The sequence below is a fragment of the Corvus kubaryi genome, unplaced genomic scaffold (assembly GCF_017639235.1).
Source record: "Corvus kubaryi isolate FWS band 111438036 unplaced genomic scaffold, C.kubaryi_AGA036_p1.0 split1-65, whole genome shotgun sequence".
NCBI lineage: Eukaryota > Metazoa > Chordata > Aves > Passeriformes > Corvidae > Corvus > Corvus kubaryi.
Window position 1 is genome coordinate 5,785,472 of NW_024582080.1, and position 27,539 is coordinate 5,813,010.

Below are 27,539 nucleotides of genomic sequence, written 5' to 3' on the forward strand. Positions count from 1 at the left end.
ATTAGACTAGGAAGAAACAGGGTATCCTTCTCTTCCATATCCTCTCCCACTTCCATTTCTGAGAGCTGTACCTGGTGCAAAAATTGTCTGAGAACAAAAGGGCTGTCCTTCTTGCGCATAGTTGCACATGATGATCTCTCCGACATTATATGAATTCTTATTGCTATAGCCACCAGTCTCAAATAAGCCAGATTCTATATAGCTGCTTTTGTGAATCAGAAAAGCACAACCATCAAAAACAGTGCAGAAAATAAACACACAAGTGTTGCTGCTGGCAGTTTTATAATTAAAGAAAGATCTTATCACCAGCAATGGAGCGTCTGTCACGATGGAGGGAAGTTGTTTCAATTTTGTATTTCTTTGCAGGGTTCATTGAGAGTTTTCAATACTTCAGTATTCCTCTTTAAAACTTTTGCCAGTGCCTTGCAAAATTGGTCAAAGCTGATGATGTCAACATCTGTAGGCCAATATTTCTGTATGGGGAATGTGGAAGGCTTTTTGATATAAATCTGTGAAGTACTTTGTGAAGCTGGTGTTCCGAAACAGGGTAGTCCTCTAGCCAGCTAACAGGGTGGGGGTGGAGAAACAGGGACCTTTAGAAGGTAGAGTTTTCTGCTTGCATTTAGAAGGCAACTCTTGCTCTTTGAGGGGCACAGTTACCTCAGAGCGGGACAGATGTAAGTTGCACATAGTTTCCCTCCCCCCGGAGTGTGTAGCCCTTGTTCTGAAACTGTGCACAGGGAAACCTCTGAATAGCTTTTTCTAACATTCACTTGAGAAAAGGAGATATGCATCATTTGGCAGGATTTTATTTTTATACTCTAAATATTGATTTGTTCCTGCTTACTTCTGGCATATCTTTTCCTTTGGGCCCACACAGTATAATGCATCTTCACCTCCAGCTTCCATGGGATATTCCAGTCACGTTCAGTCCCTCCATCACCTCCACTGTTCCTTCCTTCCCACTATAACCTCTGGAGTGCAGCCAGTTTAAGTTCACACTCTATAATTGACTGGAGACAGTGTCAGTGAAAGGGGTTAGAAAATAATTGGTTTGTTTCTGAGAAATGAAAACTGAAAAATATATGGGTAGCAGGGGAGAAGTGTGTTCTGACAAGTACATTTCATTAGACTAATTAATACATCTTATAAGCATTCAAACCCTTTCCCACTAAAATGCCCTTAACTTCTATATCAGGACAATAAACCTCAGCTGTCTGAGTTATCTAAGTTTTATAGAAATTGAATTCCAACTGTGCAGTGTTTGCCAATGCAGTGATAATGTCCAAAGCTTCCTCTTGTTAAGTCTCCTATGCTTTGTCATTGAATGAGCTGCATCAGGGGACTTCCAGGCCTTCTTGTGTGACCTAATCAGTGTCCAGCCTGAGTGATGGGATGATGGCAGGAGCCAGCATTCCTGCAAGATGAGGTGATGTTGTCACCAAGTGGAATCTCAAACTGAATTGCTGTGAAGCAAAGTACTTCATGTCACTCCAGCAAATTCAGAAGAAAAGTTTTTTTGTATTTTGACCATGTCAGAACACTTCATTTCAATATAATTTAGTAAGAAACCTAGTGTAGACATCTTCCCTGAGAATATTAAAAAAAAAAAAGATCGGCGTCTTTTGACACAAATAATGAAAATTTCAAGTCCTGTAATTCTGACTAGCAATGACAACAAACAGAATAATGTCAAATTATTCCACTGGATAAATTTTTTTTCATTCTCAGCTGTGCTTTTGGGGAATTGGGTGGGATGACATGTTTCTATACTAACTTTTTGTAGTATCTGTGCACCCTGAGACTATTGGTGTAAATTTAAAACAGACCTTTCTATCCCAAAGTAAAATTGGCATGTAGCCTTTTGATTCAGTTAACAGATGGTGTATGGTATTTATGAGAACAGTTGTTAAATGCTTTGTAGTGTGACTCACCACACTGATAGTTGCATATTAACGAAAAGTGGACGGTGCTATTGCAGTTACAAGTGCTCTATTGTTGAGGGGAGCTGGTTGAGCTGATTCATATAAACAGTTTTCCTCAGAAGTTCAGTCTAGAATATTTGGATTCATCCTCAAAATTCTGGTTTTATGCAGCTGAAATCTGCTAACTTTACAGGAAAAAAAACCCCACTTTTAAACCAAAACTTTGACCTTAGTTTCTGGGAGGTAAATGAAGTCCAGCAGTTAATTATATTTAATTTTTTAAATTAATTTCTGACCTGGGTGATACTTCTAGCTACTAACTGAAACTATCTAGGGAAAACTGAAACATATTTGTGATGCTGATATCACTATATGACATATTAGCTGTTAAACAGACCAGCTGGAAGGCATTCTTGCCTTTTCTTGGTATAAGTTATGAAGAATTTTAGATAGGAATTTGTTTTTCCCCATTTTCACACTCTTAAGAAATAGTTCTAGAGCAACATGATAGGATTGAATTCAATTCAAGTATTGTTTAAAAATCCTTGCTATGAGATTTTCTGTTAAAGCACTCGGCCTATCAATTTTTTCAAGAGCTGGAGAAAACACTGACAGCATGCCACACATTTCACAAAATTAAAAGGACCATAAAACAGGCCTAAACCACAAGACCATTAAAACTATTGCAAAGACAAGCAGATATCATTGTTAAACTCTTATTTTGCTGCCTTTATCTTGTTGGTTTTTAGGTTGGTTTTGTTTGCTTTTGAGTGGTAAATCAGCCTTAATGGAAACACTGCAGCTGAAGTGATATCTGTAGCCCTGCTACAGCTTGATGTAGCTCATGTGAATAAAAATAGGCCCAAATATACCTAAACTAAAATAACAGACCTTGTTCTCTCTGCCTGCTGCATTGCAGACAGAGTCCACAGGGAATAGCCCCTGGTGGAGAGAGTTATACAAAAGGTGCATGATTTAACTTTTTTTCCAGAATCTGTAAGGAGTCAAACTCCTTAAAGTACCCAAACTATACCAGATGGAGGGCGGCTCTGAAGTGTCCTCTGGTTCTTCATCATCTATGAAGAATTTTGCTTGTCTAAAGTTACAGTCTGGATTTAGGGGCATCCAAGAAAGGAGAGTGGTTGGAAAACAGCACTCTGGTGCAATGCCAGAGGCTCACGACAGATCCAGGAGAATTTTACCATTCCCCTGCTGCTCCCATGAATAATCAAACCGTATTTAAACTCTCTGGGAATTATTTTTTGATTCTTCAGCTCCCACTAAGTCTTAGTAAGCATAGTGAGATTCCAGGGGGATCCTTAGCAGAGTAAAGTACAATTTTTGCCGTAGGCAACCACGCAGCGTCTGGTGGCAAAGGTTGGAGAGACACCTCGTATTCACAGGATATTGCAACACATTTCTCTTTATTCAGATGCCTGTTTGCACTTTGGCCTTGGGGTAAATGCAGGGGAGATATAGAGACAGAGACAGGTACTGGCCTTCCCAGGTGACCACTGACCCAGCAGCCACCTGTGACTGGTATTTCAGGCACAGCTGAAGCTCCTCCTGGGCTCTGCATTTTGGCTGCAGAAGACTCCACTTCTCTGGCTGTGGTGCAATTTGGATTTCCAGGTACTGCTGAAGGTCTCCTCTTGAGACTGCAATCACACAACTGTTTGCACACAAACGTACCTGCATGTCCAGAGCACTTCATGCAGGTCAATGAATTTACCCAGGACAGTGAATTATGTATTAGTCTGTTTGACAAAAGAGGATGCAAAGGTTTGCAGCATAAAACTCTAGTGATGCAAACAAATGTGACAAATAAGAGGGAACAAGTATGAAGTTTAGAGTTGGCCATCTCAAATGCAAGTTTGCCTGAAACTCTCCTTAATAGGCATTTAATTTCATCCAGCTACTGCTCTTCTTAAAAGAAAAGAGAATTAAACTTCCCTATGCTGTCTTTTAAAAGCAAACAAAGTTTGCAAACTCTACAAAGGAAAGAGCAGCAAAAAATAGGGAGTCTGAAGGAGCTGATTAATGAGGAAAAATATACATAGACCTTGGTGAAGTGGTCGCTCACAGGCAATGTGATAAACCTACAAATATTTGCAGTCTGTAAATACTGAGTGTAGAAATTTAGTAGGACACAGGCATAACGAGGACTAAAAGGAGAGGGGAAAAAAATACATGCTGGGAGTCAAAGAAAAAGACTGGTCACTGAGATGCAATAAAGCTGGGGATTAATAGATGGCATGCCTATCTTGCAGGGAAGAAAGCGTTGGTAAGTAAATAGGCTGAGAGAGATGTCAGGACTGTCCATCTCGCACTGCTGTGGTAAGGTGACTTGTTAAATCCCAGCCATTTATGTGTGTACGTGCTTAGCTTTCAAAACCTGGCTCGGCTGCATGTTAAACACCACCTATCAGGCTGAGTTTCCCAGGCCCAATGAAAATTTGGGCCACCTGTGCCACCCCTCTGCAGCCACAGCAGGTACCCACAGGCAGAGGGCTCAGGCAACTCTCCCATGGGCCAGTGCAGATTCACGGTCCCACTTGTCACTGCCATGTGGGCATGGGTCTGGACAAGGCAAAACTGTCTCTTTGGGAGCTTTGACCTTGTGTAAGATCAAAAAATGAAAATTGAAGCCAGACCCTTTGAAAGCTTTTGGGAAACCAGTGAGGATATTGGGGTAACAGAGCCAGCAACCTCTGACCAGGTCTCTGCCCTGGCTGTACAGGAGGATTTCTGTTCAGGCTCCCCTGCATCACCCCAGCAAGGTCTCAGACACAGTGGAAATACCCGTTTTATAAGGCTTAACATTTTTTCCTCCTCCTCTCCCTCCGAAGTGCTGCCAGACGGCACATCTTCTTCAGCAGCGAAAGAGGGGGAAGGTTTGTTCCAGCCCCAAGTAGAGCCAGGCAGGCTGACCCAGCTCCACCCCTCTGCCCAGCCCTGGGTGCGGAACCAGGATCCGGCAAAACCGCCGGCCAGCCTTGCCCCAGCTGCTCCCAGCTCGGAAACCTCTGAACAAAATGTTCCCGGCTGGGAACTGGAAACAAGCTTGCTCCTTGTTGCAGATTTGCAAAAGACCTTAGGCACGCCAAAGTCGGTCCCTCTCGCTCCTCCCCGCCCCACCGGCGGCCGATGAAAGAAAGCACTTCCACTAAGGTTCTTGGCTCTTGCTAACGGAGAGTTATTTCCTGCTTGGGGTGTGCTGGCCTTAGCCTCTGGAAATGGGAAATTCCACCCTGAATCCGGCAGGAACTTATTTCACTGACCGAAGTCCGTCCTGTCTCAGTGACATTCTGTGGGAATTTTTCCTCGGAGAAATCAGTGGCTTCTGAGGGTGGAAAATGGAGCTTTGTCTAGGTTTTTAATCAGCCTGGTTAATCCACCACTGGAAAACATTGTAAAATGACCGTTTAGTGAATTACTAATCTGCTAAGGTAGAATTTAGAAGCAAAATTAATTTAATTAAACCAGCAAGTTATTCACAGACTAGAGACAGCAGTTTTTATTACAGTCAGTCCACTCTAAGCTGCACTCTGAATGCAAAAGTCAGGCTATCTGATAAAGTAAAGCTGCTACTCTGAGTTAATAAAGCCAGCACTGAGGTTATGAGAGGTGCAAGGGGGGAAGGCCCTTCGGTCTCTCCCTTCAGCTGGAAAAGACACGGCTTTTGCACTGTGTGTTTACTGGTTTCCCTTCCCAGCATGTTGTGACTTGCCCTTCCAGCAGTGAAAACAGATCTACAGATGTTGGTTCATCAGGCTTACCTATGTATGGCCTGCGTTTTGGCTTTGAGCACTGCGTTCCTGCTGCGCTCCCAGCCCGCATTGGCAGACCCGCGCTCCTCTCACCCCGGCTCTGTGCGAGGGCGGAGCACACAGGGAGCAGGGAAGCTGCGGGTCTGTGTCCCTAAATACGATTTCTAAGCGGTTCGCGTTTAAGTGTCACCAAGTTAAGCAGATGCAAGAAGAAAATGACCTCTCAGACTGACAGACACAGAGCAAGGCTGCGTGTGGGGAGCTTGCACAGCACAGCCGGGCGGCTGTGGCAGAGGCAGGAGGAGCAGGGAGCCTGTGGGCAGACAGCCCTAGAGCATCAGGTAAGGGAGAAAATCCCAGGTGAGACTGACCCAAAGAGTTAGGAGCACTGCCAGCCCCTCCCCGATATGAGGGGCTTTTAATGCCCAGGACTTTTCCACAGGCATGGTTTTCCAGGGACGAGGTTTGGAATATAAAGCCATAAATGGGGTTAGAATAGCAACTAAGAGAAAAAGTGAAGAAGCATTTACTATAATGGCAAATGAGATTATTTTTATTAAAACATTAAAGAATAACGCCAGAAGGAGCAAGGCACAGCGCCTGGCCTCAGGCTCTGGTGTGCCTATGGCTGGTGGAGCAGCAGCAGCGGCACTGAGGTGCTCTGTGAAAGCCTCCCGCGGCTGGGCTGGGCACCCCGGGGGCCGTGGCACCTCCGGCCCCGTGTTTCACTGACACCCGAGCTCATCCGGCAGCCGTGTCCCACAGAGCAGATGCTGCCCGTGGCCGTGACCGGCGTGCAGGCAAGCAGCATTCCACATGTGCTCCCGGGTCTCCCGATTGGTGTGCTCCGCCGAAGGGGCTGGTCCTTGAAGTCAGCTCCTGTGCCTGTGACAGATGATATTTTTATGCAAGAAAACAAAACCAGGATATCTGATGGACTGTGTTATCTTTACAGACAGCTTGGAGCTACAGATGCAAAGCAAGAAGTTTTATGCTTGAACTTCAAAACTGTGAGTGGAATTTAAAAGCAGTTTTAAATGCCTACTTTTTTTTTTTAATTTTGTTTGTGTGTGTGTGCAACTCTGCATGAAGTATATATATCTGCATAACTTCATTATCGAGCAAGCTGTTGTGAATTCTCCTAAGATGAAATAATTATTGCTTTGGAAAACTTCATAAAGTGTTAGCTTCATTTACAGCTGGACTAATACACGTGTGTACACTGAGGAGAGAAGGATATTTTTTTCAAGTGAGTGCAATTAGTCTAGTTGGAAATTATTTCAAATCATCTTTTCCACTGGAAAATCTGTTTGAGCAGGACTAGTTGTACTGAGGGAGAATCTCCTGGGAGTTATCAGCAAATGTCAGGCTGGTCTGTGTGTCTTTGTTACAGGCACATTTGATGTTTGTTTGTGTATGGAGAGGGATTAGGTTCAAACCTGCTGTTACCATTGTGTGGCACTGCACTTGCTGGATGAAAAATCTGTTGGTACCAGGTGTTAGAAAGCTGGCCAATTAATGATGATTGCAGGAAATTAGTTTAAGAGAATATTGTCCTTTATGATGCAGATTTACAGAACTAATTCTAACAGATACATTGCACTAGCACAGAAGGATCATTTCTGTAGCTGAAACATTAATAACCTGCTCTTTCTTGCATAGGAATAATGAAGTGGATTTCTGTGGGAGAGGTCTAGGGGTTGATACCCGGACCAGGAGTCCAAACCTGAACAGGCAGTTTGCACCTCCAGGCTTGTGATATTTTCACTTTCTTATGGGAACTGTCCCTGATGGTCTAAAATGACCCCTGTCATCCTAGGGTGTTATTTTGTATATAATCTTGTGTGACAAGAGCTATATGCTACAACTTTTCTTGGCTCACTTCAATGTTCTAAAATAAATAAATAAATAAAAAAGTTGTCTTAAATCCTGTCTGGATTGTTCAACAGCTCTTTCTAGCTACCCAAAACCATCCAACACCCTTCTAAATTTAACATACATTGTCCTTAGTAAGCAGGAAACTTCATGCTTCTGTTTCTTGGCAAGTGTGTTGCAACAGTTTATAAATTTATATTCTGGTGGGTCCAGGTGAAATCCAAAGGTTAAGTGAAAACTGTGGGTAACTGGCATGTTACCGCTAACTAGGTATAGGAGAAACCCCATCCCTGGTGGATCCATCACCACTCATTCTCCGTCTGGGTGCTTCCAGATCATGCAGCAACACAAACAGCATCCAGATGAGGTGTGGGCATACAAGTGCATTTCTGCTGCATTAGTCAGAGCGCATAATGTGGGATGATACCAACTTCGTACAACCAGAGGTGAGGCAATTCAGTCCACTGCCTGCTAAAAATTAAATGTCAGTATTTCTTTAACAAATGAACTGCTGGAGTAAACCTGTAACTTTTTGCTACTCTTATATCATTGGTTGCAGAGGTTTTGTTACCCCCCTGGCATCTCTAAAGTCAGTTATACTGTATCATCAAGCCATGCCGAGAATTAATCTGGACTTACTGGAAATAATACAGTGATGATAAATTTCCCTTACCTTAATTCCTTTTCTCTATCTTTTATTGGTCGCTACAGCGGGGACACCCTGGGTTTACCCAGCAGAGCAAAACACAGTGTTTTTCCCAAAACTGAATTTGGAGCCATCAGATGAGTGCTCCCACAGAGAAAATCATGAAACCCAATATATTTTGGCCAGGGAGGCCTTCTTAATTGATGTGGAGGAAATCCTGAATGGAAGACCCCTGCTCATAGATGTATAATGAAATAGTGTTCTGTGTTGAACAAACAGCAGCATTTTTATTTCAATAATGTTAAAATCAATACATTTTCTTTTCACTTTCTAAAATAGCAAATGAGGCTTAAAAGAAAATCTGGGCACATATACAAATGCATTTCAGCCAACTGTCCTTTAAATGCTGACAAGGTCCTTAAACTAAAGGGCCTCTATAATCCTTATAATGTAAAACATTTCCTCTTCATGTCATGTAGTTTGGTTCTTCTTGTTCCCTTAATTTGGCAGTATTTTCTCTATTAGATATTGCTACCTAGATAGAATGGGCCAGACTCTCAGCTAGCAAGCATGAATAAAGAATAACTTCATTGAAGTCAATGACATGACCCTGGATTCATTCCAGTGCGACCAGAGTTGGAATGTGGTTAAATACATGCAGCTGCCATCCCTGCCAGGCTGAGCGAGGAGATAAACTAAGAGTTACTGCACTTGTGCATGTTGCTAGCAGAAGGATGGTCCTGCAAGCTCTCAGTTGTGCTTTCACCTCCAACTTCTTCCAAAGGCAAAGATTAAACAGAGCAAGCTCACTTGTATTCCACAAACTTTAGCTTTGTGTCTCCAATATATGCAAGGTTGAAGCTAAATCCAGCTATGCGCCTTCATACCTTGTCTAACCCTTTGACATCCATCTCAAGCAAGGAAATGTATGTGTTGCTATTTATTTTCTTTCCTCCTGCTCTGAAAGATTTTAGGTTTTCCTTGATAATTTTTATGTTTGTGTTCTGTAGTGGTGATGTCGTTTTAGGAAACTTGGCTTCTTGCTGTGAAGGTGCTGCTCTGTGTGATACTCCTGGAAGCTGCTTCCCCATTTCTGGAGAAAGTTCTTGTTTCCGTCTCTGTTGAGTGATGATAACCTCACTGTTCCCATGGCCTCCTACCCAGCAAAATAACTCCCAGGTCTTTGTCGTGGAGAGACTAATGGGATTATTTTCTATTGTAGGTGGGGCTTCCTTGCGACCGTTTTGATTTCCCTGTTCTGCATGCTAGGACAGTCCAGCGCTGCTGCACTACAGAGAGGAAAGGTTTTGTGTGGCTATCTGCAGCCTCTGTCCTGTCTCCTGAAATGCATCCCAAAGGCATTAGTTGGCCTTGTTTCAAATGGGAGAGCCAGCTGACTGATATTGCTGGTCAGAAATATCCAGTTTATCCCTCTCTTGCTGCAGCTAAAGAACTGAATTCTGTGACATTTTTACCAATAGCAATTCATCTCAGCTGGTTGGAAATGCCACAGTTACAGAAGGATCTGAAGGGGGATGACTCTGCATAGGCTCTGGGGTGAGGCTGGTTTCCTAGTTACTCAAAAGGGCAAACAAAAACATGGTATGTTCAGATTTTAAGGAGTTCATTACAAATGCTACCTGCTGTGAGGATGTGTGTGTCCAGGAACACACACATCTCTAAACACTCAGTATCACCAAGACATAAACACACCAGTGAAGCCAACAGGGCTGTTCTTCTTTGGTGTTTCCCAGGTTCCTAGAATGAAGTGCATTAATATCTACCACTGAATTGGGGATTAGGTGAAGCTAAGACTCAGCTGAACTGTAGCTAAAATAGTTTCTTTTGAAGTACTTTTTATCATTACATATCAGATATCTTTGTGCTATGTGGGCATGATCTCAACAACAGCACTCTATTAATCAAAAATAACTTACTGAATTCTGTCTGCATGGGCACAAGGTTTACCTTACCAAATACTCATGTATGCAGCCTAATTGCAAAACTTTTATTAAAAATTTTAAAAGTTTATCAAAACTTAAAAATTTTATAAAAACCTTTTCTAAGCATTTAGTATTTTGTAGCATTCTGTTGCTGATAATAGGTATGCATCACAGGCTGTTATTTTGGAACAAGTAGTTCCACTAGAAAACTAGAAAAATGTGATATTTTTATTTTTAAAATGAATATTCTGTTTCCACATGTGCATTTGTGAGATGAGGATATTTGTTGTGCAGTTAGTCAACAGGGGTTATGAAAGTGATCAAGCAGGTGAAGAGAAGCTGAGCACATACAAAAGAGTCCACAAAGTCAAGGAGGTCTGTGGACCTAAAAGATAACACTTTGGTTGCAACACTACTGATATCTCTGTTTTTTCAGGACTGAGAAGTATCACACTGTACTCTCATAAAACCTTTGCAAAGCTGGGGCCTTTGAGTCACCTGAGAGAAGCTGTCCAGAAGCAGTGTGTGAAAGGAAGGGAGTTACAGGGCAGAGGAAAGCACTGTAAAAACAGACTGGTGCTAATACAACACAAATGCTCCTTGAAGCTGAAAATGAGAAAGCACAAAAGATGTCAAGGGGAAAGATGAGGGTATGAGTAAGAGTCATGTACCTCTGAAGTTTTTTGCCCTTTGTGCTCTGTGTCTCATGCCTTAGGGTAAATGAATAATACTATGTTTTGAAGACAAATTAAGTTACTTTAATTAATGCATAACACATTGTTTTGAAGAAAAATTAAATTACCTTAATTAAATTGCTGGTTGTGGGTTCTCAGAAAAAAAATCCAACTGTATCCATATGTCAAAGGTATGGGCATCATTTGGTATCACACATATAAGAGGAATATGCAGGGCTGGAGGGAGGTGCACCACTGAACCCAGACCACAGGTTCTCTGGTTCTATCCAGAAAAATTAGAGGGATCCCAAACAGAGTTGATCCCAAAACCTTTACAGCCACAACTGGCTTTTTCAACATTTGAACCCCAGATGCTTTAGTGCCACTGCATTATGTCCTGAAATTACAGCAGTGTGAGTGGCATATCTAGACATCATAAAAAACCCTACCTTTTTCAACAGTTTTCATATCATATAGAAGCAGCAACTGATGCAGTTTCTGTCTGTCCCTTTATGAATAAAGGGCTAAGAGCTCTTTCCCTGGCGTGCTATTGTAGTGACACAAATGGGTGAATTGAGTATATTTTAAACAGGGGGCATTTAAAGACTGGTTGTGAGAAAACAAGTGGGACTGACTCTAATATTTTGGAGTTTAGCCAAAGAAAAAAAGAAAATAATTTTGGATATTGTCTGTTATTGTCTCAAGCTGAAACTTTAAAAATTCCAATCTGTATCTTTATACCCTGTTGTATATCTTTGCACTTTTATATCCTTACACTTGTGTTCATGTCTTCATACCTGTCTTTATTAATCTGCAGGATTTAGGCCCACCTAATTATAATTCTTGGAAACAAATGTGGATTTATCTGTTGTGCAAGGTAGGATTGTAGCCTTGATGTAAGCCAAGAAAATGTGCCTCAAAAGAAAATCCAGGCAACTGAAATGGAAAATAATTGAAGTCAACATAAACATTCATGATTTTTAAACACCTTCTAAAGTTTTTATGGGTGGCTGGAGCAGAGTCTAGTTTTGGGCTGAGCAGCGCTACAAATCCTCTAAACCTAATGGGAACAGAAATAACATGATTAAGGTGCCCTGAAACATTCTGTAAACTCTTCTGAGAACTCCCTCGTGTAATTTCTGCCTTTGAAATGTTCTGCGCCAAAGCACAGCAACAGCACCTGCAGGCAGCTCAGGCTGGGGAGGAAAGATAAGGATGCTCTGCCCCTTGCTGAATCAAGAGAGCAGTATCAGGAGGGAGGACTGTGACTGTATTTGTTGGAATTTGGTAGGGGTTAGGATTTAAAACATTGCAAAACTCCATGAGAGCTGTGATGCCAATATAGGATCAGGATATCAGTATCAGCATAGTCTGACATGCCTAAACACAAGGATCATTGTCGAGGATGCCTGTGCTGTTGCTATTTCATAATTTTAATTGCAATAATACCTAGAGGTGAAGCTGTGCCATGCCAGCTGCATGCAGTGCATGACAGCACACCTACACGGTGTGACTGCACTCCACTTCTGCTCCACTTACAAAAAAATACCTGTGACCTAGAGTTTGAGGTGATTTAAGCAACCCTGCCTGGCTGCAGGGCAGAGGTAGGGTATAAAACCCCACCCACTCTTCATGCTAAATCTGAGGCCTGTCTTGAATGCCTCATTTTCCAAAGGCCTTTCCACTATTTTCATGGAGAGAAGAGAAGATTCGCTGTCTCTGTTGGGTTCTACTTGCTCTCTCTGTGTGGGCATGAATCCCTGCAGGCTGGGGAGCGACAGTACCATGTCGTGCCAGGTCCACAGCCAGGGCCCTCACCCCCAAGAGCATCTCACAGGCTGCAGAAGGCACGGCTGCATCTCCTGCCCACAATACCCCTGATCTCAGTGAGAGGGATCCCAGGTGATGCTCCAGCACTCATTCATGGAATCATAGAACTAATGGAAAAGTTTGGAAAAGGTCTCTAAGGTCATTGAGTCCAGCCATTAACCCAGCAATATCAAACCCAGCACTAAACCATGTCCCTAAGTGCCTCACCTAAATGTGGAGACACATGAAGGAAAAAGAAGGGGGAACCTTCTTGGAGCAGTTTTTCAAGCGTGGTGGAAGAGCACTGTGTTGTCTCTCTGGCAACATTGCACACACTTACTCCATCACCCCTCCAAGGAATTCAGGCATTAAACTTCAACACCTTAAATTATGCTGCTAAGGTCAGGAGCTACGATGCCTCAGGTGGGTATCCAAGCCAGCCATGCTAAAGCTCACAGAGAATTTCCAAGCAAGTAAGTAAAAATAACATTTCTCCTCATGTTTTTGGCTCTTGCTATCTCCACTCCAACATGGATTAAGCAAACATACAGATAGCAGCAGCAGCAGATGCCAAAGAGAAGGATGTTTTATATAGATAATTGCATGCACAGCTCACTTGTACTCAGGGGCAGTGATTTCAGTGGCTGCTCAGTACTGAAACAGAGAGGAGCATTCCTCTTGCAGGTCCTCAGTACAGTTTTCTGCAGCACTGAGGTTGGCAGCTTGTCAGTGATAGATCTACTCTTCATTGCTGCTCTTCACTGCTGTATGAACACCTTGGGATGTATGCACTCTCCCTTTTTTACATTTTGAAGATGACTTCCATTTACCTTTTCCTCAAAACTTAAATTGCCAAATGCTTCTGAGAAACATCTTAATGGAACTGAGATGCTGCTCCATACCCTTTGCAAGTGTAAATTAACTAATCTTGCAGAAGTAATTGACAGAAAAGTAATTTCCCTTTGTCATGACAAAAAGTATTGCAGTATGAGAGTAATGACTACAATTTAAGCAGCTATGAATTGTGCATTAGAGAGCTCTAGAACTGAATGTTCCTCACAATGAAATTTAAATTGCATTTCTTCTGCATCTAGCTGTTTATAAATAACACTGCAGTTACAGCCACAAAATTCATTTTGTCACCAATATCTTATTGCCACTGACAATAGAAATAAAAGATCTAGCTAGCTGATGGCCACTGCAATAAATGGAGGTTAGAATACCCTTTATTAGACTCAGATTTCACTAGAAATGGAAACAAAACCCTAGATACAAGCACAGCATGAAGTGAAATTGCCTTGAAAATTTAAGCAAATATTTAGCAGCTAGCATCTCTTTCCATAGCTGGTAATTAAAAAAAAAAAAAAAAAATGTCTCCTTGAACTCTGTAATTTAAATTGGGATTTTGATACAAATTTCTGGCTTGGACCTAATTCTCAATTTGACTGGCAACCATATTTAGATGCAGAAGAATATGTAGTTTAATATGCATTGTAGTAGTCTCCAAAACCTGTTGGATCCTTCACACACAAGTACTTGAACGAGTCTGCAGCAAACTCTACAACTTTCAGTGATTTATAACACACCCTGTGCTTGCATCCATGGTGCAACAACCCCCTCTGACCCTGCGTGCTGCTGGCATCCTGTATTTACAGTTAGCTTGTGAGACTGTTCTTCCTGTGAATAAGGGATGGATGAAGAGAGTCCTGCTTGTGGTTTTGATATTTTTGCAACTCATCAGCATGATAGAGCCCACCAGCAATCCTCTTTGGTCCTAGAAGGTCTTCCTAGAGGGTTGGAACTCAGATCCAGCACCTTTATTTCACATTGTGTGGACATGAAATCTGTGAGGACATTTCTCAGCAACATCCGAGCAGATTAATCTGCCCGCGCTGCTGTAGTCACTGTCAGCTCCTTGCTGCATTTTATAGGTGAGCAGTGGCTGTCCTTTGCCCCAGGGATGGTGATGCTGGAGCCACAGGTGAAACAGGCAGCCACATTTGCAGTGGGAGTCTACTGATCTCCAGTGCTCTTCCTCCAGCCCAGGTGCCACACACATGTGCCCAGAAACTCTCTGCTTCTCGGAAATGCTTTTTCTGAGAAAAGCAGCATTACCCACATGGTAGGAGAAGAGTGCAACAGCATCTTCTTTTTGTAAATATTTCAAATATCTTCTGTTGTTCTACATTTGAGCCATTGCCCTCTCATTTCTTACAGTTTTTACAACAGCAATGAGACCTCAAGAGAGGATTTCAAAAAGGAAAAAGGAGTGTGTTGAGACAGGGCATGGGGTTAGTAAAACCTGCACAGGAGGTGACACTAAGAAGTACAAAGTGAAGCAGACATGGGCAGTGCTGTATGATGTGGGTTGGCTCAGCTAAATGGAAACAAGTATCCATTACATTTTTATAAACCAGGCAAAAATAATCAGATGTAGAGATAAACTAGCTTGAGTGTGAGTATAAGCTCTACTGCATGCTCTTCTGTGATAATGGGATAAGTTACAGATGTAAAGAATGGGGGTTTTTTGCAGCCTCTGAATTAGCTGGTGTAGCTGAGTATGCAAGATTTTAAAACATACCCTGGTTTTCTAGTGGCCCTCACAGAGACCAAGTAAAGAATCTAAAAGATCAATGGGAAAAAAAAAAAAAGGCTGAAATAGCAACAAAGAAGCAAATTAATAATTTTGTGCATGAGGGACTCTCCTGTGGTTTTTTTGCAAGCATCCCTGTTTTCCGCTCCTCCGACCCTTTCTTACCACTTTGTAACTTTACAGAGGTACGGATATCACAACTGGCTAATGCCTGAGAAGAAGCAAAGGAAATAAGCATCCCTGTGCTGCCAAAAAGCATAAGAACATGAGTAATGGAAAAACTAGTTTTATGTGACAACTGGTGAGGATTTACCTTGAAAAAAGGAATACTCAATCTGAAAACTTACACCTTGAAATTGGTTGTAATTGAAAGCCACTACAGTAGAGCAAATTGGAAACCTTTTAATAGTGGCTAAAATATTTTTTTTTAACTGAGACCTGAGTATTAGCTTCAGTATGAGAATAAATATTTTGAGTCAAGAATTTTTTGATAGAAATCTATAATTACCTTTGCAATATTGCTGGTATCCATCTGCTTAGCAAAGACTCTGACTTTATTAGCTATTTAATCATCTGAAATGCTCTATTGCCAAATGCTCAGGGAGAACAATGTCTCTGTCAGATTCTGCAGCTGTTGGGTTGTGTGTTTAATAACCTGTTATATTTCAGACCCTGTAGAAATTGGTCACTGAAACGTCTCTTCTTTTAATCAATCCCCAGGTTAAAGATATGGTCTAACTAAATCTTTTTTGAAGCTAGCTTCACAGAATTTCTCACCTAAATTTAGATTGCCTCAAATTCTCTGTCAGCAATCTGTGTTCCTCAAAAATGTTTGAAAAGTTGTTATTTTAAGCTCATGTCCTTGTGTGTGTGACAGCTGAGGGGGACTCTGCCCCAACCACAGCAGGAGCAGGGATGAGGAACTCCTCTTGCTGTGCTTCCAGAGCTGCAGCACCCACCCATGATCTGGCCAGTGATCCTATCTGATGATAAACCTCCAAACTGCCAAGAAAATTATGGAAACAAGGCCACACCTGCCAGTGAGGATGCAGCCCTGGTGTAAGTGGGAGTGATTAACTCCTAGTCCCTCTCCTCCTTTTTCCACGAGGCTGTCTGCTGGAGGCAGCCTCAAGAAATCTTTCTGTGACCTGGGGGAATATTATTCTCTGTGCTCTGTCCACCTCCATGTCTTTTCTCCAAGAGACACTATGGGGGCAGAATGACTACGGGAAAGTCTCCAGAAATTTTTCAGGGCTTAGACAGCATGCAAAAATGTTAGCAACCATGTACCTGGTTCTCCTGGTAGAGCTGCACCTGCTAGTAAATCCCACATCTTTTCTGCACATGAGGTGTCTGCGGCCAAGTTAGTTAAGGAGACCAGCCTTTGTTAGCTCATCCAACGGCTCCAGGGCTGTCACTGTCAACAACTTGTAAAGCCAAGGTAGCCAAGGAAAGCCCTCTAGGGAGCCCAAGCCTTGTAGGCCATTGCAGTAAAGAAAGAGAAACACTGGGATCCAGAACAGGGAGGGCAACTCGTGCTAGTCTTCATTTAAAACATCAATTTATACAGCTGAGAAATGAAATCACCTAGTATCTAGTGTGTTCCTCTGCCACTGACATTCCCTCCTTTGCACTCCTTTGCCGTGAGTTCAGTCTGTATCATCTCCCCCACACCGTATCATCTCCCGCCACTGCTGATCCCAGATGAAGCTAGCTGGAAGGCACACAGCACAAGGGAAACAGACTGCAAACCAAGACTGCTTAGTGGGTTTCTCAAGCTTTAGGACTCCAGGGACAAGAGACTTGGCTTACAGTTGGTCATTGAAGGTTCTGCAGCTGCCTGGAGGTGGGAAAACAAAACAGTGTCATTATTTTTACTTTGTTAATGAGACATCAGGGTGGGTCTCTACAGCTGGAAAGACAAAGGACAAATGGAAGTCAGGGCTATTACACAGATTCAGCAGATGTCTCCTAGCCTTCCTGGAGATGATGGTAATGAGAGCAAATAGTTCCTAGCCCTGCCCATAGTGAAGGCTTTCTATGGTAGGAGGACGGCACAGTACAGTGACTGAACAGACAGACAGATGGCTTCACAGCCCCACTTTACTCCAAACTTACTTGAAGGCTGGGGAGATGACAACAACAGAAAAAAAAAACCACAACAGGTAGAAGTAGAAATAAAAAGTAGAAAGAAGAAAGAGGAACAAAAGTGCACATTCACTTAACTGCAGTCAGATGAGCATGAGTTGCAGTACAGAAGTACCTACAGAAGTAGGTTTCAAGGAGAGATTTTGAAGATGTTATTTTGAAGACTGTTACTATGTTAGCTATGTTAAAAGTTAAAATTTAACTATATTTAAATATTTTAACTATAATAAAATCTTTGTTTAAAGTCTACTGTGTTAACTTTAAATATGATGGAAAGAAAAGCAAGAGAGGCAGGTGTTAGTCTGGAAGTTGAATCTGCTGCTGTAAACTGGGAAAAGTGAGGAATAGTCAGTCTCATAGTTGTAAGTTTTGATAGAAAAGATGAGCTCAGAGCAGGGAGGACCACAAGTTTGTGTCCATGAAGAAGATAAGAGAGGATGGCAATTTGATCTCCTGAAACCAGTATGCAAAGAGCTGTGTTTTGTATGGGTTTAAATGAGGTGGCTCAGAGGGTGCCTGAATATTAGAATTAGGATGGAGTGCTGGCCTAACATTACCAGGATCTGACCTTCATAGACCAAAATAAAAGCATTGGCAGCCTAGAGGGAGCATCCTTGTGGTGGTGCTTCATGGGCTGTTGCACTGTCACAGCAGTAAAATGAAGGACAAGAATGTTGAAGCAATGTTTTAGTGGCACTGCATCTAATGCTAAGCATTCCAGTAGCCCATTTACATCATAGTGAAGAGCAGTCCAAATTATTGTCATTACTTTTTTTTAGGAAGACTGATGTGCTTTTTGCCTTCAGGTAGTGTCCAGCTTTCCCAAGTCTGGTCTCTGTACATTCTCAAAGCTTCTGCTTTCCGTCTGGACTTAAAATTTCTTGAACACTTTTTTCTCCTTTTCTTCCTCTGGATCATTTTTTGTGCTGGTCTCTCTCAGTGCCTAATGCACATGTGTTCAAACTGACTATGGCATATTCTCTGAATTCAAAGTCTTCTTTAAAGCACTTTACTTCTGGGTAGCTCTCTAGGGAAAACTGCCTCGTGCTGTTGTCTGTTTCATTTATCCCGAAACATATCCTTGCTCAGGTTCAAGCACATCTGTTTCACATCTCTTTATTTGATGTCACTTCTCGGCCCTTCCTGCTTTTCTCCTTCCTGCTTCATTGTTTTAATTCTCTGTGTTCATCTGATTTACTGTGTCATCTGTGCCAAAGCTATTTGGCCCAATTCTTATTCTAATTATGACAATTTACTCCCCAAAGATGCAGTGAGAGCAGTTATTCTGGTGTTGCCAATACACCAGGACCTGAATCTGGGATTGATTTCTTTCTTGCAATAGCATGCGTGATTTTGGCAATACCATTGAATAATGAGCCTGCTTTCATTTAGAGTGCTCAATACCAAATGTAAAATTTAACAATGATGAATACTGAAAAAAAAAATCCATTGTATTGTAATTATCTGTCTACAGACTAGGTCATCTGGCAAACAGGAGTCACTAGAGAAGCTCCTTACAATGCAGTCGTAACTGGGAACAAGATGGCTTTTTCCTGGTTGTGTAAGCCATTAAACCAATGTGACAGACAGCATAGCCTTCAGCAGCCTACAGCAGGGAAGGCTTTAACGACTACATTTATTTCAAAACACTTAAAAATATTTTGAAAGTTCTAATTTCAGGAATAAGGAGGAAGACTGGGAATTGTTGCCTGGAAGTTGTGAAGCTACAGGAAGGAATAGCATAAATCCTTCAGTTCATCACGGACAAAATATTTTTCCATAAATACAGTTTGACTCTCCCCTCATACTTCTTTTTCACCTGTCATTCAGCTCACCGAAGCTACATTTTCTCCAAGCATCACACTTCGGCTGAAAAGACAGCATGGCTTCTTGCCAGATAAAATGGTTTAAAGATATTTCTATGCTTGTTTGATTTGCTTTGAATGGACAGAACTGCTGAGTTTTTCACCATCAGCTCCTCACATTCCTACAGCAAATCTTTCCTGTTACGCTCTGGGTCTCCCAAACTCCTTGCCTCTACAGGTTAGGGGACACTGAAAAAATGTGTAACGCTAGAGTGTGATGACAGCTTTTGCAAAGCATGTTGTTGACTTGTACAGATTCAAGCAATGGATGGGGTCTGTCAGGGAATTTAGCCATGCACCCAGAGGCTGCCTGGGAATGCCAGCTGGGGAAGCAGTTCCCCGGCCAAGGATCCTTGTGGATGTCTGAGCTAACTCACAGGTGTGAGGGAGACTCTACAAAACTGTCAAAATCCCCTGCATGAGATACCCACACAGCTTTTCTCCGTAAGACAGCAGGGAAAAAGAGGGGAGACACAAGTGTCTCTAGACATCAGTAAAAGGACAAAGAAATGGTTTTGCTGAAGCCTGATTGCCAGCGTTGTGCCCTCAGAGGATAGGAAGCACCCGCTGCCTGTGTGTGCAGGTTTTTGTGCAGCTGCACCTTGGAGACTGCCCGTGATGTGTGGCTCCATCCTTTTCCCAGCCACACCGCTGTCAGGAGGTGACATCAATAAAAGAAATCAGCTGTGAACTGACACGGATATAACACTGACACATGTTAGAAATATTTCAAAGCCATTCAGCATCTCCTCTTTTCTGTGAGGATTCACTTCTTCTGTCCCTTCATGGTCTCCCTGACCTTGTCACATGTCTGTTAGCTACTGACACTTCATCCCTGAGTTATGATGGGAGTTAAGAATTTGTGCAGTCCTGTTTTATGATGATGATTTATCATTTGTATTACAGTCATGACTAGAGGCCTCGAGCAAGATCAGAGTCTCACAGTGCAAGTCACTGTATAAACATGTATTAGGAGACAGTCCTGCTCTGAAAAGATCGCAAACAAAAGGTGGGAGGATGAGCAGAAACACGGAGATGTGAAATGCAATACCCGCTGTAACCTGAGGACAAGCAGCAGGGCAGGGAGCAGCAGCGTTCCTGTCCCCTGGCTCCTCCCTTCCCATGTCCACACCAGGCTCTGCTATCTGCTACTCCTCCCCATGTCCTCCTCTCCAGGGGCTGGCACCTTCCTGCCTTGCCACATCTCTGCCCAGGAGACACATCTCTCTCACCCCAGTGGGTGCTGCAGCTGCATTGCTCCCATGCAGCTGCTCCATCACTGCTGCTGCTGCAGCACTTCCAAAATTATTAAACTTCCATTATTTCCACGGAATCATAGAATTAAGGTTGGAAAGGATCTCGAAGATCATCAGGTCCAACTGTTAATCCAGCACCACTGTGTTCACCACTAAACCGCATCCCCAGGTGCCACATCCACACTTTTTGGAGCCTTACAGAGATGGTGATTCCACCACTTCCCTGAGCACCCTGTTCCAGCGCTTGACCATCCTGTCAGTGAAGATTTTTGCCCTCATATCCAATCTAAATCTTCCCTGGTGCAACTTGAGGTCATTTCCTCACATCCTGTCACTTGTTACCCTGTGAGCAGAGAGTGTTTTTTCACCACTGAGCTGATAGTTGTTGCTACCAGCAGAGTTGTTGGTTATCACCTCCAGAGTGATACCAGATGCCTTCATTTCTCTCCAGAGCAAAACAAACAGGTAGCTTAAAATGATTGTAATCTTATACACATAGATCTAAGATAACTTTGGTACAAGGCTGACAGTGTACTAAAAAGCACAGAGCCATACTGTGGGACAGCTGCATTCTATCTCCACTTATGAGGCTTAGATCTCACTTTTGGCTCTACCCAAACACTGCCCTTGCTTTGCCTCTGCAGTACTTAGGGGATAATTGGAGGGTAACATTTTTCCTCCTTTTGTAATTGTTATTGCACTTGGCATTATGACCAGAGCTGTTCTCTACATATAAAAATGCAGCTCACAGAGCTTAACCTCAAAGATGGGTGTGTGGACTAGCATCAGCCCTGGGTTTATATGAATAATACATTGAACAATGCTTTGAAAATGTTGTAGACCTAACACTCCTGTAAGTGCAAAACTATACAGAGAAGAAACACGAGATGCAGACTTGGTCTGAAGATTTTCAAAGAGGAAAAAGCGAGAGGGTGCTTACAAAAAACTTGGTTATGCCCTTTAGGAAAACAAGGAAATAAAAACACTGAGAGCTGCTCTACCGTGCACTGCTCATAGGAGCACCAGTGCAGCAGTCAAGAGTCCGCAGACACGCTGAGATGGCATTAGTGTGACAAGTGGGTAGCAGATTGAGGGGTTCTAGTGGGCTTACAGTGAGGGCTTACAGGAGACCAATGATGGTAGACTCCAAAGCCTGCTAGAAACAGCAGAAGATGCTGCTCCCAAAGAGCCTGGAAAGTGTGGCTTGCATCTAAGGGCAATGGAAACATTATCGCACCAGCAAGGCCACTGCCAAAGTTACGTGGAGGGTAACCTGTCCTTCATTGAGCTTCTGTAATGAGGAGCTCGACGGAGAATGGCACAACTTGCAGCTCCAGGCAGTTAGTCTGTCTTGCAACGTCTGAGCCAATTTTTGGAGCTTTCATGACAGAAAGTGCTCACTCCATCCAATATATCCTCCATCCACTTAATAATAACCCTGCAACTGTGGCAGGTGGCACCAGGCAGACATTTTCTACCTACTCAATTAATCTTCAGTGCAGCTCGAGCTCACAGGAAAGACCTGCACCACAAATACACCAAAGAGTGTTTGCAAGACATAGGAATTCCTCTTTTCCTCTCAGAACCAGGGAGGTTCCAGCCTTCCTAGCCCCCCTGCATCTTTCCCAGGTGTGCTCCATAATTTGCTCTGTGTGTCTAATTCCTTTCTTCATAACACAATGGAGCCTATGTTGATTATACCTGCATGATATAGTCACCATATAATGCCTCAAGGAGTTGAAACTTCCCACACAAATATGATTATAAGGAGATTTTTTACCACTTAAATATTTTGCATGGATGCAAATAATGTCACAGTAAAAAATCTATGATCTCATCCCTAGTGGGACCTTTGCTGCTGTTTAATTCATCCCCATTCTTTTTTTTCTTTTTCCTTTTTTTTCTCTTTCTTTTTAATTTAATTTTTGTAATTTTTATTCCTTCTATAAAATAGACACAGAAGTGGTGCTGGCCTTCCTCACAGTCAGTCCAACCATCGTCCTGTGCCTAAGCGCAGATGTCACATGTGTCACGTGCTGCTCTATGCACTGACCAAGAAGCTGCCCCAGCCCAAAATGAATCATCAAACAAATGCACTTTAACCAGACAGCCATTTTTATGCCTTGTCTGTGGGAGACAGCTATTGACACTCCAGCAGTTCAGGCTGGTTTTCCTTTCCCTTTGTTGTCAGAGATATGAGGCTGATCTAAGGTTCTTTAAGGGTGAGAAGCAGAGCAAGTAGGACAATTTTATGGCACCAGGCTTTGCTACGTCCACTTCTCAGTGACAAAATCTGTTTCTGATATGGCATGTGGTCTGTAAAGCAGCTTGTCATCATGTTCCTTCAGGAAATGTGGTGGAGCTGAGCTGCCAGTGGGGCTCCCCTTCAGTGTCTGAAGCTCAGACACCCAGTCTGCCATGAGAACTCCCTCCTGAAAATGCATGGTAAATACACCAGCAGCATGAAGAGGTTTGGGGGTCAAATCAGCATAACTTATTTTTGTGGAGACACACCCCATAAAAAGCCTGGTAGCTGCACTTCTCATAGGTATATTTACTAAACAACCTCAGGCTACAGCATCAGCCAGCAGTGCCTTGCAGGCTGGATCACAGCTGACTCACCGACTGCAGTGGCACTGCAGGAATAAACATTATACTTGTGAGGTGGAGATGTGTTATTAAAGCCATAAAGATAACAACATTGCTCCTAAGTGGAGAAATTTAGTTCAGTGTGTATTACTGTTAAATGACCAAATTACAGTTGTAACAATATGGGGATGTAAATGTAATTGTGTATAGCATCATGTAATCATTAAAATCCATATAAATTTTGCTCACTCAAATTAAACACAAGCAACTACTGCTTGACACCTGAAGCATTAGCATAGTATTCATGCCATATGGCTGGCATTTTCTGTTTCTTATATGTCACTCTTCATTCTTGTCAGCTGTTCACGCGAACTTGCCAGATAATATCTACACCATAGCCAAAAACGTCTAACAGCTGGTGTAGTACTGGTTAAACACTCTGTAATGTTTCAAACTTTAGTGCTCCCATCTATGCACTAGAGAGCTGGTTCTTGGAGCAGATGTTTGAGCTTTGTTTTTAAATTAACTTCAGTCTGCTTTTGTGTCAGTGGTGTGTTTTTATGCTCCATCATGCTGCCGCCTTCTGTGAGATGAATGAGCTCAGCAGCATCCAACCTTAAAATACATAAACTGTCATGATAAAATCTGTGTTAAAAATGCAGCCCAGTCCACCTATTAGCCGAGTTGGTCATGTCTTACATTTCCCTCTGTCCATGTGATCCTCCTTGCAGCACAGAGATGTGCATCTGCTCCATGCCCTAGATGTCGCTGGCTGCTGGAGCCCTTCTCTGATTCAGAAATCGGCGCAGAGGGTCCCAGTGCCCAAATGAGACTCTCGAGGGATCCAAATCACAACGTGGGCTTAAGGCTCCAGCACTGCATGGGCATGGTTTAGGGCTATGCCTGCCCCAGCTGGGGATTGGGCAGCAGGGTCTGTACTGGCACCCAGGCTTGCACCTGAAGTGGTCCCTAACCCCAACCTCAGCTTATAGGATTTGAGGCTACTATTGGATGACTGAGAACAGGTGACACATTTTTGCCCCTGTAAATACCCTTTAAAACAGTCCTAATGATGAAATCAGGAATTCTCTAATGTCTTCTGCATGGAAATCAGTGTGAAATCTGCTCATGCTGAAATCCATGTAGCTGGATGATTTACTTATTAAGATTTATGATGAGCCAGGCACATGAATGCCATTGAATTAAACAAACATCCAATTTCATAACCAATCTGATTTTATGGATAGCACATGCAGTTCCCTTGGGGCTGTGAGCTTAAAAGTCTGATTTACCACTTCAGAAAAAAGGACTCCCCACTTTTTTTGCTTTGCTCTTCTTTTCCTGGAGACAAAGAGTTATCTCACCTTTTGCTCCAGGTTCTCTTCCAATTGAAGACACTTCCCAGTTAAAACACTGGGTTGAATTTTGAGGCCCTGTGGTAGACGGCATTTACTGAGACGGTTATAGGACATCTGTAAGTGCCCAGATAGCTTTGTAAGGACAAAAATGGGGAAAGAAGAGTGCTGGAGAGAGGTGACCTCTGCCCCACCAGAACTGCACAGTTTTATCCTGCTAGGCTGCTTTACCTCACATAGACAATGACCTAATGCATGTCTTTTTTACATGGAGGCATTTTAATTTGGGTTACCTTTTGGCACAGACCATTCTTTCTGAGCCATGACTCCCCTGTTCTCGCTGCCATACAGGCGCACAACAAAAAAGTGACAGCTGAGTGAATAAGCTTCCCATCTAATATGAGGCAAGAAACAGAGGAATGGACAGGCAGAGAGTGTGGATAAATATATAAGTTCATGCTATAGGCAGTGGTCTTAGCATGCCATCACCAGCATCAGGCTACACACTCATTTTTACTATGTGGGATGCATAAACACTGGATATTCAGGCTGTGGCTCATGCCTCTCAATTTCCTCTTCCTGCACATGCAGACCTGCTCAGATGGAAGAAGGGCTGGCAGAAGAGTTGTGGACTTCATATGTCAAGAAGTAGGTTTGCATAATTTTTATTCTTTGCAGATATTTCCACTGCTATACTGTATCCCTGGAAATTATCCATCTTGGATAATGGATGGAATCAGATTAGAAACAAGACAAGATGAAATTATTCACTGAGGATGACTTGGATAAACTGGTAAAATGGGGCCTGCAGCTGGGGCTGTCAGCATTTGGTTTGTGTGCACAGAGGATTTTATCCGTGGCATTAGCTATAATAGGATAAACATATTTTCTCTTTATTGTAATACAGTCTTTTACCCACATTAAAAATCATTACTGAGACATTCTCTATCACATAACAGCTGGTATCACTTACTCCAATAAGGTGTTATCCACATTAAGTCCCTAAGTTGAAAAAAACTATGATAAGAATGAAAATAAGCTTCATCTTTGATGAGGAATAAAGGCTTAGAGTACTTAGGCCAGAGTACTGCATCAGGCTGCTCATAAGGCCTTTTCAGTTCTCTGGGGTCCAGGGCAGGAGTAAATGTCAGCCCACTCTTTTCTTCATGCAGGCTTAGCTCTTTTCCTAAGGAAAAGCTTTCCCTCACACCAGTTTGCAAGCTCATTCCTGAAGTAGACAACCAAATGGGACACTCTTAATTCATTTAGGTGCTTGGTGCATCCCTTAAAATGATTTTCTACTTCTTTAAGCATTTGGGCACTGTTGGAAGTCAGGACATCAAGACCATGCAAAAGACATGATAGAGCTGAGAACAGGGATGCTGTTGGGAGGATACTGCCCTGCTTTCCCTCTCAACTTGTGAATGTGCTCATTGACATGTCCACGGTTTCAGTTCAGAGGTAGGGAGCAAAAGTGAAAAACTTCCACTACCGGGTGTTTATGCTGGATTTTAAATTTTTTGTCCATAGAATCCACAGACCATTTTGTTGTAAATATTTCATTTTACACACAGTAATTGACACTAAAGATCTGGCACAATGCTGCACTGCTGAAACTAAAGATGTTGGTGATCAAACTATGATGTTCTGCTGCAAAAAGATTACTAAAAAGAATGACATAAGTAGATGTTCCTGGAGGCAAAACATGTAGTACAGTGCAGCTCATTACTTAGTAATGTAGCACACAAATGTGATTGTAATCCATCATTTTTACCACCGCCTTGAACACAATTATAGCCAACTTGTAGGGTCATACAGGTACCTGTACGACCTAGGCAGCAAGTTCCTTTCAGCTCAGGCCATTGCAAATCTGTCATTTGCAGTGTTCCATTTATGTTCTTTAGTTTGTGATTGTGAATTATTTGTTAGAAATCATTTCAGGGCGAAGGCAACCAGGTGATGCTTGTGACTGAGCGTCAGCCAGCAGGTCAGGAAATGGGTTTTGCATTTCTTGCTGTTGATAAGTTTAACTATGTGTCTCTGTATTGATATAAGATACATTAACACAAAGTTTCCAAACTCAACCCTTGCCCTGTGTATCCTTCTTACACGTACTTAAAGCATTTGATTTGTCCCATTCTCTCCAGCAGCCTAATCAGGCTCGTAATCAGGAGTGTATAATATTTACAGGCTAAGGCTTTCATTCCTTGCAAGAATACCAAAGAAAGGCAATGCTGAGCATGGTGGTTGCGACACAAAGTTGTTAAATGTTTCTTTTATGTGCTCCTCAGGGCACCAAAGCTGTGTGGCTGGAGCCCCTGCCAGCACCCCACACATCCCCTCAGAGGCTGCCCCATAGGTCTGAAATTAGATGGCACTGGATGCCCAGTGTGAGAAAACAGCCATGTGTACTACAATTTGACATAGTCTGTAAAGTGAAGTACAGAGAAATAAAAACAATAAGAAAAATCTGCTTTTCTTTTTTATTTTATTCCTTTCCTTCTCTGTTAGTTTACTACAGCATGTCAATGCCTTCTGCTGACATGGGAATCAGTAGAAGGAGCCAAGTTTATTGTGCACTGTAGAGGGGGCACTGTGCTCTGGTTTAGGGAATCAACCTTCTTTTCACTGGCAGTGTTTCTTAGACCTGACTTAGAGACGCTGAAAGACTGAAATAGTTGTCTGTACCAAGCCTAATTTTTATCATGGACTCTATAAAAACTTTTGCAGAGACTTTTTAATGCTTCATTTCTCAGAACTCCTCATAAGACTGGCATACTTCCTCCAGTGTCACAATGTCAGAAGCAATGACTTAAAAGAAAATCAGCCAAAGCAACACAAATAACCCATTGTTAAAAAAATTCCATGTTTTTTTTTCCAATACTTCTCTAAAAACTATTTTGCTGAATTTTAGAGCAGGAAAACTGCTGTTGTCTATTTAAATTTCTTAACTAACATTTAAGGTTTTCACTTGGCTGACACTTCTTGGCCTTGCATTAATCTTGGGATTGTTTCACAAGAGACCCAGGGAACACCCACTGATAACAATGTCAAACATTCAATGTATTTACTGAACGTTTCCACTTGCTTG

At 42.4% G+C, this 27,539-nt stretch overlaps 1 protein-coding gene across 7 annotated transcripts in view; it reads left to right on the forward strand.

Moving 5' to 3' along the window:
• The window catches only part of STARD13 (StAR related lipid transfer domain containing 13), a 324,425-nt gene that overhangs the window by 27,658 nt on the left and 269,228 nt on the right, over nucleotides 1-27,539 (forward strand). The window contains exons 2-3 of one of the 7 annotated variants that reach the window (XM_042014115.1): nucleotides 6,651-6,705; nucleotides 7,905-8,016. The gene's annotated coding sequence lies outside the window, so the exon portion shown is untranslated. Of the gene's footprint in view, nucleotides 1-5,882; nucleotides 6,037-6,545; nucleotides 6,706-7,904; nucleotides 8,017-27,539 lie in introns of those variants that run through there. The other 6 variants (XM_042014112.1, XM_042014113.1, XM_042014111.1 and 3 more) reach the window with 6 other exon arrangements.